This window comes from Uloborus diversus, chromosome 5 (assembly GCF_026930045.1).
Source record: "Uloborus diversus isolate 005 chromosome 5, Udiv.v.3.1, whole genome shotgun sequence".
In the NCBI taxonomy this organism is placed as follows: domain Eukaryota; kingdom Metazoa; phylum Arthropoda; class Arachnida; order Araneae; family Uloboridae; genus Uloborus; species Uloborus diversus.
This window is the reverse complement of record NC_072735.1, coordinates 93,969,486-93,985,209: the sequence shown is the minus strand read 5'-3', so window position 1 is coordinate 93,985,209 and position 15,724 is coordinate 93,969,486. Positions and strand designations below refer to the sequence as shown.

At 35.7% G+C, this 15,724-nt stretch overlaps 1 pseudogene; it reads left to right on the top strand.

The window, feature by feature from the left end:
- Positions 1-15,724, top strand: part of LOC129222576 (aldehyde dehydrogenase, mitochondrial-like) — a 42,733-nt pseudogene that overhangs the window by 10,355 nt on the left and 16,654 nt on the right.

Below are 15,724 nucleotides of genomic sequence, written 5' to 3'. Positions count from 1 at the left end.
TCTTTTTTATTCTTCTGTAATTACACTGCACCACAAACTGTCTGAAGCCTGTATTTTCCCCAAAGAAAATACGTGGAATGAAATGTTTTACCTTTTTCGGTAGTATTGTTAATCACCGCAAGGTAGCATATTCGAGCTCTGGAGTTGCGAATAAAACGTACGGAGTCTTTCTGAAGGGAGACAAAGTAGTTTAAATTTGGAGTAGTCAGTTTTACCATTAAGGAAAATTGCTGCGATTTAGTTGAAGAAAAAAAAAAAAAACCCGCACTCTCACATTCATTTCTCAATTAATTAGAACAGGAGATATAAGCGATTCTAATTGAGCCAATTTTCAAGGCTTCTCTTTCGAGAAATTGCTATAACACTAGGTCCACTTTCCAAACAATTTTCAACTATAACACTAGGTCCATTTTCCAGACAATTTTTCAATTACTTTCTTTTTAAACATTTTGGAGGAAGTTGCCTTTGTTGCTTATGAGTATTTTACTGTTATTACTTTATTTTAAATTGATTGTGCGTATGTTAATTGATTTTCTTTTTAATTAGAAAGTCGCTCGGCGAATTCGGCGATGAATTATGAAGTTTTTTACATTTGAAAGCTACTGCGAATGCAATTTTGATGTAATTTGTTTTTCTTTAATTCAACGGATTTTCTTTAAATTTTTAGCACAGGCATCGTTGTGCGTCTACTAACGGTAAGAACGTGGAGAGATGCTCGATTTCCTGTTTCATTCATCGCGTAATTGGATAATTGTCATGGCACTGGCGCAAGCCGTAACTCTCAACTACAGGCAATCCATACATTAAAACATGACTTCTCGTCCTTGAGATGAAACGATTTAATCGTCTGTAAGAAATTTAATTGTTGTTGCAGTATTTTAAACGAGCTTGCATCAATGCATAGCGGAGGTTTTGGGTTCTCAAAATCTTTACAATGTTTATATAATTGAACAAAAATACTCTAAAATTTCTGAATTTGAAAAAAAAAATCAAATTTAAACAGACGTTTTGGCTAGGCTTATGTGAAATTTTTGCTGATCTGTATCAACCACAAATACTTTTATGCTTCTAAATGTAGAGAGGAACGTGTACACATTGCATTTAAAAGAATTAAGAAGGGTGGGGAGAGAATTAATATTTTCAGGGACAAGTAGCTATACATTCTGAAATCTGTGAAAGATTTTAAAACTATTATTGCAATATAATATTATTTTTCTTTATTTACTTGAAAAATAAACTTCTTTACACAGATAATAGGTGTCTCAAACTATTATCTAAGTTGCATAAATGAAAGAAAGATCAAAATATTAAGTGTTCCAAGTTAGGGAGAGCGATCCCTAGCTTGGGACAATGAACATTTTTTTTGAGCAATCACGATTGCTTATTGTTCTCATTTGACCGTTTTTGGTGTCCGTGCCTTTTTCAACTTGGACCAGAAGCCTTTGCAGCACGACCGCCCATCGTCCTCTGCTGGCGGCGCGGCGCGGCTGCTCCGGTTTTGAGCTATCCGATCTCCTGGTCGGAGGCGTCCATGTCCTACACACACGCACGTTCACACCCATACACACACACGACTTCACACACATACACTCACACACGCCTACGTGCATACACACAGGTCTACGCACACACACAACTATGCACACGTAACCGCCCAGGAGGAGAGGCAGGCTTGGGGGGGGGAGACAGGAGCCGTTTCTAGAAACAATAACTCTAATGAGTAGGGTCCTGTCTCAGTTCGTGATTGCGAAAAACATAATTTGGATTCAAAATTTCAGAATTCAAATTAATTTTCTTTTTTTTTTGTTTTATTTTGTTAAGGGACGTATAAACGCATCTTAAGTGCTAAGGCTCTTATAAAAATAGAATACATCGTTCAAAGGGAATACATGTTTAATATACTACTAGAGGTAAAATTTCAAAACTGTTCTAAGTACGGCCAAGTATACTTGACTGTAACAAACATTCAACCATAATTGAGGCAGTGAGACGCAAAGGGATGTAAGTGGACATTTTCAAGTTATGAGTAAAACGTGTATAAAGATAACGTCCTAGGTAGGCTATCATTGATTTTTACTTCCTTTTACAAAAAGGAAAGCATTGTATTCGCGAAAAAATTTTTACTGAAAAATCGGCCTTAATTTCCATTTTGCTCTCCCCCGAATAAATGTCGAGTTTATTTTTCAATCCAGCCACACGTGGATATATGCCTAGGAACGTACAGACACCCGAAATATCCATTTTGACGATCCCCGAGTTAATTACAACGAGTTTTCTCCTGACGTCTCTATATACGTATGTATGTGCGTATGTATGTCACATAACTCAAGAACGGAATGTCCTAGAAAGTTGAAATTTGGTACTTAGACTCCTAGTGGGATCTAGTTGTGCACCTCCCTTTTTGGTTGCATTCGGATGCTCCAAAGGGGGCTTTTACACCTTTTTGGGGGGAAATTATTGTTAATTTCAATGAAAACTCCAGTGTGTTATAATTTAGCAAAGACTTGGCGATATATCGCAAAGCTTTTGGTCGCCAAGTTTTATCACCAACTTGGCGACAAATTTGGCGACATTTGTTTTTAATCTGGTTTTATTTTGGCCAGTATTGGCAATATTTAGAGAGTTAACCATTCAATCACATTAAAAAATCCAATATTGGGTAAATTAATCTGTATAAACGTTTTTTTGCTCCGGTTCACAACAAAGTTGGGGTAAAAATATTTAAAGTGGTTCTTTGCTTAATCCAATTCACTACTATCATTAAATTGACGTAAAAGGAAGTCATGTGATTCACACATCAGCTCGTTTTTCTTCTAAATCATGCTGTACAGCAGCACCTACCAGGGCTACTAGTACTATCTCTTGCCCCAAGACAGGCAGGGTGTTCCCCTACTATTTGTAATGGTTATCTCCGAATTTTTAATTTTACCACTTACATCCCTTTGCGTCTCATTGCCTCAATTGACAAAGTCTTTACTAATAATAAAGCTAAAAGTGTCTCTGTCTGGATACCTGGATCTCTCTCAGTATGGATGACCGGATCTCTGTAACGCGCATAGCGCCTAGACCGGTCGACCGATTTTCATGAAATTTGACACAATATTAGTTTGTAGCAGGGGGGTATGCACCTTGAAGCGATTTTTCGAAAATTCGATTTTGTTCTTTTTCTATTCCAATTTTAAGAACATTTTACCGAGCAAATTATCATAACGTAAACGAGTAAATTACCAAATTATCATAACGTGGAACCGTAACATGGTCGATCAAATTAACATAGCAAACTGGTGAGAAATTCACCACCCATTATTTGTAAATATAAAGGCGAACCAAATGACCTTTTAATTTTCTAATACGGGCAAAGCCGTGCGGATACCACTAGTATAAAATAAAAAAGGGATACGCTGACTTTCGGACCAAGGCACCTCTGGAGGACCTTTTATTTTCTGCTTCTCTGAATATTAATAAATTAATATTCAAGTAAACAGTTTAAATTTTCTTAGCGTCAATTTACTTTTTTATTCAACTCATCTAGGTTATACGAGGAACATTACCCCTTCCCCTCCCGATGCAATTTTCGTTTTGCTAATAATATACAGGAAACTAAGCATGAGCTGTTACGTGATGTACACTTAACTTTCAAATGAAAAAAATGCAGTGTCATTCACATTTTTTATATATTTTCGACCGACATCTGTGTTAAACATTTAACCTCTAGATTTACAAGTCTCGGAATCTGAAATAATATCTTACCGTATCCGAATCATTAGACTCATCTTTAGCTTTGTCACTTATTGTTTCTATTATTAAACTGTATCTAAAATTTAATCTCTTTGTTTAGAAGTGATCACTGATAAACACGTGTCGAAGGATTCCCTAAAGGTCGCATTTCTCACTGGTATCAGTGAGAGCTTAAAAATAGATATGAATTTCGATAAAAGGTTTCAGGAATTTTTCAATGTTACGAAATGTGTCTTCAAAATCAATGCAGTATGCAGTAAGGGAGGAGTACTTTGAAAAAGTGAGGCAGAAGTCACTAATGAGAAATTCGCAGATGTAATGAATATATCTAGCGAAACTTGAGATAATTATTTAGACGACGTTGTCGAATTCAAAATGCTTCAAATATACATACGTAAAAAGCAAAAAAATTAAATAGGTAAAATCTTTACTAATAATAAAGCTGAAAGTCTCTCTGTCCGGATCTCTCTATGTCTGTCAGGATCTCTCTCTGTTCGGATCTCTGTCTGTCAGGCCCTCTGTGACGCGCATAGCGCCTAGACGTTCGGCCAATTTTCATGAAATTTGGCACAAAGTTAGTTTGTAGCAGGGGGGTGTGCACCTCGAAGCGATTTTTCGAAAATTCAATGTGGTTCTTTTTCTATTCCAATTTTAAGGACAAAAATATCATAAGATGGACGAGTAAATTACGAAATTATCATAACGTGAAACCGTAACATGGGCACAAGCCAATTGGCGAAATACGAAATTATCATAACGTGGAACCGTGACATGGGTACAAGCCAATTGGCGAGAAAATTCACCACACATTATTTGTAAATATACAGGCGAACCAAAAGACCTTTTAATTTTTCTATTACGGGCCAAGCCGTGCGGGGTACCTCTAGTATAAAATAAAATAGGTACAACTACGCAGTATACCGACAACCCGGATAAGATATCAAGAGAATACACTTTTCTCCTTGCTATGGACTCATCAGTCTGGAATCTTTACTAATAGTAAAGATGAAAGTCTGTGTCTCTGGATATCTGTATGTCTGTTACGCGCATAGCGCCTTCACCGTTCAGATGATTTTCATTAAGTTTTGGCACAAAATTATCGTAGCATCAGGGGGAGCACCTCGGAGCGATTTTTCGAAAATTCGATTTTGTTCCTTTTCTATTCCAATTTTAAGAACATTTTGCAAAGCCGTGCAGATACCGCTAGTTGTCAATAATTGAGATGGAGGCAAATAACATCTCATTGAAGCTGCGAGTGCCAACAAATTGGTGGATAAAACAAATTTAGCTCACCAGGGGTGTGTGCAGCAATGGTGGGGTTCAACTTGTTAATTGAAGACAAAGCTTGGGTGATAAGCAATAAGTTACCTCCCTTAAGCCAGGGCTTTGCTGGTTCTCTCTGCTTCTTGATACGACATCTGTCTACCGCTCTGTTATTGATTATTCTAGACTGATGAATCCATAACCAAGACGAAACTGCAGCACACGGCAGTGTAGCTCTGCATTACCCCTGGCTTAAGAGCGGTAGCCTACTGCTTAACCCAAGCTTTACCTTCAATAGAAGAGTTGAACCGCACCTTTGCTGCTACTGGTGTGCTAAATTTATTTTAGTTTGCAACTTGTTCGCACTCCCAGTTTCAGTAAAATGACATCTGTTTCCTTCTGCTTTGTTTCAAAGGTAATATTTAAAAAATGAAATCGAATGGATTTTTTGCCTAAGAACTCAAACACACAGGTGTGATTTCTCAGTCAAAAAAAAAAAAAAAGCTTTTTATTACACTTTTTGAAATGAATTATAAATATGTCACGAGCAGGAAAAATGCCTGCTTTTCCGCAAAATTCCTCCATTAAGGTGTTTAAAAACAAATATTATACATGATTATTATTTTGTTGAACTTCAATGTAAATAAACGTCTGTGTAGTTTCTATTTCCTTGATTAGGTATTACCAAAAAAAAAAAAAAGATTCGCATACAAATATCGTTAAAAAAAAAACTAAGTTTTCTCGTTAGAAATAATTTTCCTCTCAAGTTTCTTAAAGAGGTAAAATTTAGTTTCTTTCATATGAAAATTAGCAAGCATCCTTTGCCCATTTTCAAAAATCTAATAGTAAGTTAAAAGAAAAAAAAGATGCCTTTGACTCTATGAGATGAACTGTAAAAGTTTACTGTTTGAATAAGAGTTAAAGGAAAATTTTTGCTGATTAATCTTTAGCCCAATGTCTTTCACCGTTGTTCGATTCCATTTACTGAAAATGCATGAAATTTCCATGCCTCAAAAAATAGTTTTACTCTCCCAAAAAGGTATATCAAGATATTTTGAAATGTATTGCCGTGAGCAGGTAAAGAGCGGTAACCGCATTTTTTTTTACTTTTATTTTATTCTAATTTTTATTTACTTATTTATTTATTTTCAATTAAATTAATTTTTTTTTAATGTTTTTATTTTACTTTAATTATTTATTTATTACGTTTTTGTCATCAATTGTACGTAAGTTTTATTGCACAAGATGCTTATTTGGTTTCCGCTGAAAAAAAAAAAAGCTCGATAAAAGTCTAATTCTAACATTTCTCTATTTTTGGTATAGAATCCAAAACTTGTTTCTTCAAGTGATGTTCCCATCAATTTTTCTGAGGGTATACTCCCAGTTATCATTTATGCCCAATATGTGTATGCCATCATATACATATGTCATAATATGAAATTTTTGAAGCTTGAGGTTAATCGCTATATGTCTAAAAAATGTTTGAGAATATATGGCGTATATGGAGTATACCCTATGGGAACACCACTGGTTTCTTCAAATAGTATCTCGAAAACTCATTTCTGAAAATACTGCCGTTTACTGACCAAGTCAGTGTAGGCTGTTGTACTAAACTTGTTTCAATGAAAACAATTACTACTTTCGCTTCTGTCAGAATTTGCGAGGACGTTTTGATACTTGCATTGCATTGAGCTAATTAGGCCTCTTTTCTTCCAGATTTTCATTAACAATGAGTGGCATGATTCTGTGAGTAAGAAAACATTCCCCTACGATCAACCCTTTCACTGGAGAAAAAAATATGCGACGTTCCAAGAAGGTGATTAAGGTGAGAATCCATCTTTAGTCTATTGATGCAGCTTGTGAAACTGATTGGACTTCATGGAATCAGTGGAGCACATAGCCGATCGAAAGTGGTTTGAATGGTATATGCAGCTTGACTATGGAGAGATGGCGAATGGACCGGAAGCGGAACATCATTTGTATCATTTGCAATAGCTTGTTTTTTTTATTATTATTTTGTAATAGATAGGATCAGCTAGAATGCGTCTCTTACTGCTCAGCGCGTTCTGGCTGATTCCACTTATTGGAAATGATGTTTTCCACTGTCGTCTCTCTGTGGTCAAGCCATGCTGCAAAACTACTGGTTTTGCGTTCCTATTAACTAGGCTATCTACAGTAGTTAACATGCCTTTTTAGTTGCCTTTTTTCAATACGAGGTACAATCCAAAAGTTCGGGGGACAAGTTGTATAACATCTTACCCAGAATAGCCCACATCACCGAAGCGCATCCATCTTCAAAATAATCACATTGAGCGACTATGCTTTTCTGTCAACGTTCAGATATTTTTTGCAGCACTCCAAGAAGCCATTTTTCGCAACCTCCCCAAAGTCTAAGGGCTCCTGCGATGCAACGTTGACTTCCTCTGGCGAAATAAAGAGGCCGTCCCTGCAAATGTTTTTTTAACTGCTTGGAATAGGTAAAAGTCACACGGAGCTAAGTCTGACGAAACGAGGTGATATTTGTTTGAATCCAATCGAAGGTTGTATCCTCAACATGGAAATAGCTTTCTTCACCACGATTAACTTAAAGCTGCATCGCAGGAGGCTTCATAGGGGGTGAAAAATGATTTTCCAGGAGCGCTTCCAAAAATTATACGAACGTTGGCGAAAGTGAATAATCGCTCAAGGTGACTGTTTTGAAGGTGAATGTGCTTCGGTAATGTGAACTATTCAGGGTAAGATTTTATACACCTTGTCTTTGAACTTTTGGATTGATCGCACTACGTACAAGTTCTATGCATTGGCTAGTCCATATAGACATTACAACTTAAGGGAGGCTTTTTGAAGAATGTAAAATTAGCACTATGTTAATAGTTTAGAATGATTGATAGAATCCACTGCATAAGCTTTCCATGAACATTGTCTACAAAATGTTTTTCACATTAAATAGGAAATGAGGCTTTAGCTTGGTCACACTCCATGTCCAACATAGCCTCTAAGCGAATGAACTTTAGAACATAGAATATCTGTTTATTTACAACGTATTTGAAGCTGGAATGTTCCCTGGTTGTTTTGTTCTTTGCTTTTAATGCACAAGTGCCTTATAGGCTGTACTGCCACAAACGGTAGTTTTAAGATGGAAAAGAGCGTTTCTTATGTTGAGTGATAGTAACTGCAGTTCTGACAGCGATGAGTTGGCATAGAGCAATATAACAAATACAAAGCAGGGAAATAATTTTAAGAACAAATTTACTCTCGGTTTTTTATTAAGTGAAATATTTTTAACTATTTTTTATTAAACACTGAATATTACAGTACGCAGTACATGTATCAAATTTTGAAAATGACTTGTATTATTCCTTGATTTTTAGAGCTATTTCTTTTCTGATTGGAATCAGCTTTATGTTAAAGAACATAGATAAAATATCGCTTGACAGGTGACGCTGCAAACTGCGAAAATAATTTTACCATTTCACTTTTCCCCACATTGTCCTACTATATTTCTTTTATTTTTTAAAAATGTCTTTCTTCGTATTTCAACTCTGCAGTGTTTGAAATTGTTTTGGTAGACTCTGGTGTTGAATATCTTATTTCTTTTCTCAACGCAGGCAGATGTCGATAAGGCTGTTGCCGCAGCGAAGCAAGCCTTCAAGCTAGGATCTCAATGGAGAACCATGGATGCATCTGAACGAGGAAGGCTGCTCTTCAAGCTGGCCGACCTTATAGAGAGAGATGCTGATTACATTGCAGTAAGTGTATAATTGAGGTCGTGGTGGCTTGAGCGGCAAATCATAATTCAGATATCGTCCGTACGTTTTTCCGAAAGGGGAGAAGCATTCACTATTGCGAACGCCCGTAAAGTACTCACACAATAGAGAATTTTGAGGAGACCCCATGAAATGCGACTCATAACTGTACGGACGTCAGATATCTAGCTTCTCGTCACGTTTGACGGGTTCCGTACAATACAGCTTGCTGTCATGGCAACGTTGACCGAAAACTGGTTTTGGGGAGAAAAGCATGGAGGAAAAGATCATCGGTAACGTGATGTGCGAACGTTGTCTGAATTGGTCTGAATTACGCTTTAGGCGTCGGACTCGTAATCGAAGGGTCTCGGAATCGATCCCAGTCGGTCGAAAATCCTCCGTGTTTGTTAATGGCGACTGGAGCACGTCGTAGTCACAAAGTCCTCCAAGTGAATCAATCCCTCTGTGGGTGCTGGACCAGGGATTGCTCGGTTTCTGGTTTGCATAAAAAAACCCGAATTGTCTTCAATGTCCCATATAGCCAGTTAAACCACAAACAGTGATGTCTACGGGAGAGCCTGGAGAGTGAAGTAAGTGCAGAATGCCTTCTCGTCTCTAAGTCATAAAGTGTCCGTTGTTATTTTGGAAATGTAGAAGAAATTAGCGTCTAAAGGGGAACTCCTGCTTTCAAAATTGATCAGCCGTACTGATTAGAAATGAAACAGAAAGCTGCAAAATCACTATAGGTTGTGAGTAGAAAAATTCGTAATGCTATAGTAGGGTTCGGAAGGAAACTAATTTTCGTCTTAAAACGTTGATGCAGCTTCTGAAAGACGTCAGGAATAATTAAAAGCACGACATAGGTGTTTCCTACTAATCTTAGTGGAGGAATAAGCGGGGTATTCCCATCGATGCAAACGTATATTTAGAACGTAGTTTATGATCACTGTCACTCAATTCCAATGTCAAAAGAAGTAAAAAGTAAATTGCTCGTCGGAAATTTTAACGGAATATATATATATACCGCTTATTTGGAAGAAGAGTGCCACAATACGAAGAAATGAAATTTTACAGGAGAAGCGTTTGAAGTTGAACTCTTCAGGCAATTTGCATTAAGTAAGTTTGCTGAGCTCTCCAGTGGTTAATATTAGAGCAAAAAAAATCTGTCATTATTTTCCAAAGAAGATAACGTCCTTTGAAAGCTTTTAAGCGAGGAAAAAAAAAACAAATTAAAAGTTTCGTATTGTGGCACTCTACTTTTAAACGAGCGATACATACTGAAAAGTAACAAAATCTTAGCTTTGCAACCTTGCAGTAAGAGTTTTAATACGCTATCCAAGTTCGTCCAAGTCCTGCCCTAAAGAGGCAGACCACTAGAGCAATCGTATTTTCCCTTCTATAGGATGATGCCCCACATTACTGTTTTAGGATTGAAAATAACACAACTATTTAGTATTATTATTAATTTTACTAAAATTGTTATTAGAAGAAAGTAAGGTCATGACGCTCAGCGGGCCATCCCGCGCACACCAGTACATACCTCTGAACAAAACTACATCTAGAAGCTCACACCTTTGAATTGAAAAAGGGGTTCCTTGAAACCTCGAAACACGTGTATTCTGAAATCTGTTTATTTGTGCTAAACAACGTTAGATATTTCCTGTTATTATTGTAATGTGTTCATCAGTAAGGTCCAGTCACTGTACGAAATAAATTATTTTTGTGTCCGCACGTTATTAGTTCGCAATGGTTTTTATAGTAAATTTCTACAACAGAATATTTATGCGAATTATTTGATTGCAAACAGTTGCTTATGTATTGCAGTTGTAATTCTAAAAATATTTTTTAAAAAAAGGTCAATTTTTGTGTAAATTTGACTAAGTGAGTGTCATGACTCTACTTTCTCCTGATTTAGATGCTTAGTAAATTTTGTTTTGCAGAACGTAAACACGTTGAATGCTTCAAAATGAATGCCAAAATTGATACAATGTAAAAAAAAAAATAGCGCACGTTTCAGGATTTTCTTCCGTATTAAAATCTTTGATTCAAACTTATTCTTTTTGTTAGAGCCTTGAGGTGTTGGACTGCGGCAAACCATATTCGGAAGCAATTTCTGACATCCGAGCTGTAGTCGCTGTTTTGCGATACTATGCTGGTTACGCTGACAAGTGTCATGGTAAAACGATTCCTGCAGGTGAGTCATTTATAGCCACGAAGTATTTGTTCTGCATGTGAAATCATTATAAAACTAAATTGTTTCGTGAATAAGTGCCAAATGCTAATCCATTTTCCCTTGTTTCAAACTTTTATAATATTTTGCAGATGGGAACGTCTTTACGTATACCAGAGTGGAACCAAAAGGTGTTTGTGGTCAAATTATTCCAGTTGGTATTTTTATTTATATTAATTTACTTAATCTAATTTATTTCATCAACTGTAGAATGAATTAAAGCTTTTGTGCCCGGTAATGTGAGATAAATTTTAGCTTTACAATCAGAATGTCTTTTAAGGGGGGGGGGGGGGTTCAGCGTCAAAACATTCACTCTTTTTACACAATTTTTTTAAGAAAACGGTTTGATTAAATTTATTAATATCTTTTAGGCATTACTATGTAAGGTGTTAAGAATATTCTACAAATTTTTGATCAAAAAATATCCACAGACAAACCGGTGACAGAGCTTTTCTCAGAGCACTTTTGGAGAAGGATGATTTGCGGTGTTCACTGTATCTCAGCTGACATTTATCTAAATTCAAATTCTATGTGTGACGAGTACAAAATTAAAGAATGAAGTTCCGCATTTTATTCGCAGTTTTTCGATTTTGTTCGAAATATTCGTTGCATTTCAATTTTCCTTATGACAAATCTGCTTATTATCCCCAACGTAGGGATTAAAACAAGGATAAGCAGTTCAACAGTTGCCCTTTGGAGACACTCTTCATGTTCCGCTAAAGAATGAAACAGCTGAAGTACATAGAACATAGATGATTACATATTTATATTAAACTATTGCTCCCTATTTGACAATTAAACTCGAAATTATATTCGAAGAAATGGATTTTTGTATGTCAAATAAGCATTCAACACCAGCAGATTTAAATACAGCTTCTAACAGAGAATTTTCAAAAAAAAAAAAAAAAGAAACATCATTTTTGAGGTTAAAAATTAAAACCATTGCTTTTTTTTATTCGGGTTTTGGTAGAACTCACCAGAAGATAACTCTTTTTTACTTTCTTCTATATCTAATATATAGAAGAAAGTATTGGATTCGTGCAAATTTTCGAATTTCGAATTTTGACGGATTCGAACGTTTTGAGGTGTGCTGAGTCCATTTCGACCATTTTTGGAAAATGTCTGTCTGTCTGTGTGTATGTGTGTGTGTATGTATGTATGTGTGTGTGTATGTATGTGTGTCACGTCTGTGTGTGACCAGTTTTTTGTGGCCGCTCTACAACAAAAACTACCGCATGAAATCGAACGAAATTTAGTACACATATGTGCCCCTATGTGAACTTGTGCCCATTAGTTTTTGGCGCGAATTCCTCCAAGGGGGGTGGAGCAATGGGACGTTTTTCGAGTTACGCGTGCTTGCTATTCCTCAGGAAGTTACTGGCGGAATCAAACAAAATTTGGTCCATATGTTGGTATTAACAGGAACAAGTGCTGATTCAATTTTGGTGTCAATAACTCAAACGGGGGTTGAGCTATAGAACGTTTTTTTGTCGTCAATTGTGACTGCTGTATCTCAAGAAATAATGAACGGAATGAAAGAAAAATTTATAGGCAAGTAGCCCTTAGTGGGTATAAGAACTGATTTTATTTTTTGTGTCAACAGCTAAAAAGGGGGTAGCGCAATCACCCGTTCTTTTTTTCCATTTTGAATGCCCTATCTCAAGAAGTAATGCTACGTTCTGGTTGAAATTCGGAATATATGTGAATCCATATGTAAACAGGCTTTGGTTCTATTTTGACGCCGATCGCTCCAAGAGGTGTTGATTTTTGTTTTTTTTTTTTTTTTTTTTTTTTTTTTTTTGCGAATAAAAATATTTTTATTAATGCAACAATAAGAAAGATAAATCGTAATAGATTGTCGTTTGCGTATTTCTCGTGATTTTAATTGTATGGAAATGATAGGAAATATTATCTCAATGATTTAAAATTTTTAACTGTTGCCATCTTATGTTTGTTAACAAATAAAATATTTGTAATTCATTCAAGCAAGGCTTTTAAAACAACTTTCAATTTTCGCTCTTTGCTTTGCTTTTGCAATAATTCAGACATTGGGTCAAGTTTTTGCATGTGTAATTTTGTTTTTGTTGGGAATATTGCTTCCTCGTCAAGCATGGGGAGGGATCAGAAAAAAAAAAGAAAAAAAAATATAGAAGAAAGTTTCGTGATGGCCACAACATACTAGTTCTGTATCACGATTGAAAATTATATTCAGTCGCTTCAAATTATTTTCATTCGCTTCATAATTTAATCGCAGTGGCATTATTTCTGATCAGTTATAAGACAAAATAAGGGGCATTTCTTAGAAAAAGGGTGTTCAAATTATTGTAAAATAACAAAGAAAAAGTTAGTTGGAGTGGAAGTTAATCATGATTTAACATTTCATTTCCGCTCCCTTTTCAGTGGAATTATCCAATGCTGATGCTGAGTTGGAAAATTGGACCTGCTTTAGCTACAGGCAATGTGGTTGTTTTGAAACCGGCAGAGCAGACTCCTCTGACTGCTCTGTACTCTGCGAGCCTCGTCAAACAAGCTGGAATACCCCCCGGTGTCGTCAACATCATTCCAGGGTACGGGCCAACCGCTGGAGCCGCTATCGCTGCTCATCCAGAGATCGACAAAGTTGCATTTACTGGATCGACTGAGGTGATGGAAGTTTTGTTGAAGTGGTTGGAATCAAAATGGTTTAGATCAGTGGTGTCCAACGTTCATCTGCCCGAGGATCGAATCTCATGTTAAAATCATTCTTGCGGGCCAGAACACACATAAAATTTCAAAACATTTCATCACGGAAAAAAAAAAGTGGGAAAAGAGAAAGAAAGTTAAACCAATAATCTTGTTATCAATTACCTGACGCTTATTTTATTAAATGCACTTTTTTTCAGAAACTAGCTTCTGAGTACTTGTCATCAAATTTGTGACATTGCCACTGATCGCGTTTTTTTTTTTTTTTTCATTTGTATCATTGAAATAAACAGGACGCACAGATCAGCTTCGCGAGTCGGATGTGACCCGCGGGTCAAAGATTGGACATCACTGATTTAGACCATCCTAACTCAGTTTTTAAAAACTGATGGCTTTAGAAAATGATCTGAGAAAAAAATAAAGGACTGCATAAATTTTAACTGAATTTAAACATGATTTTATTATTTGTAGTAGTAGTCATCAATTTTTATCAAAAGTAACTTTTTTAACGTTAACTTGAAATGATCATAACTGCCACTCAACATTTACGAGAGGTTTATTGAAAGAAATAATACGGATTAGAGGATGCTCCCCCAACAGAAAGTTATGGCCTTTGACTCAATCTGCGACATGAAAACTAACTCGCACCTCAACAGCAGTTTAAGATGGTGTGCAGTATTTGTAGGGTGCAGTATTTCTCCTAGAGGCTAATATATTTTGGAGTGTTTTTTTTTTTTTTTTAAATTTTTTCTTTTCTTTTCCATTGGTACTTTTAATACTGAAACTAAAGTGGAACTCAAAAAAATTCTTAACTCAAACTTTAATTATTTTTTTTTACTTACAACCAGTATCATTATAATCCGTCCATTTGAACTTTCATGTTTTACATGAACAAGTTATTTGATCTGATACTATAAACTTGCAAATCTTGAAAAGTCAAATGGTTTTACTCATTGGTAAGACTTTTTCGAAATGGTGACTCTTATGTTTTATAGGGTCTGGTGGGGGAAAGTGGTCAATGGGGTAAAGTGGTTATTCGTCAGATAAATGGCTATAACTTGGAAATAAATGTTCGAATGAACGTGAAAATTTTATTTTAGGATAGGGCGTTTAGAAACTACATTTTGAATACAAAATTTCACATCTGGCAAAATTTTATTTGGTAAAATAAAATACTTTGTGTGAATATGAAAATTTCGAAATCTGAACACCTCTTTTAACTTTCTTGGAAAATTTTGTTTGTTAGAATTATGAACAGATTGACTGCACAGGAAGCTTCCTACATGTCTCAAGAACTCTTACTCATTAGCAGTTAACTGATTCTATTTTGATTAATTTTTTCAGAACAATTTAAGTAAGATGGGGTAAAGTGGTCATAATATTAGGCCTAATGAATATTGTCCTTCCAACGTCACCTAATCTACCCATTCCATAATCAGCCCGAAACCCCTTAACGCGCATGCCGCAGAGAATGAAAGGAGTTCCTTTTTGCTGCGTTGTAATAGCACTTTTCTCCCCATTTTGCTATCGGGATTTTAATGTTGTTTTTGCTGTTGAGCTTGCATTTGAAAATCGCTTCGCTTTATTAATTTTTAGGTACTAGATAAAGTACTGCAATAAAATACGAGGTTGTTAATATGTGCTAAAATATTCATTAAATTTACACAGTAAATAACGGGAAAATAATAAACAATAGAGTGTAGGACGAAAAGCAATTATTTTTATAACACTAATTTTTTTAATTGATTTATTTTTCCTTTTGCTTTTATCTCAGTATATCATTTTTTCCCCCTTTTTATACACTTAAGAAATCAAAACAGTTAAATGTAAGATGATCTATCTTTCAAAAGGGCTCAAGAAAACATTCTTCAAACAATTGACTGATCGATCCAACCTGTGAGCAAGGCAATTGAATAGACAAAATTGCTTTAACTGTGGGAATGTTTTCTAAGAGGGTAAAAAGTATTCTTTGGTGCCTTTTGATACATTGTGACCCTTCAAAAAGACCAATAAACACAGAGACATACCTTTTCTGGTCGGTTCTTTTATCGTTATTTCCCATGAC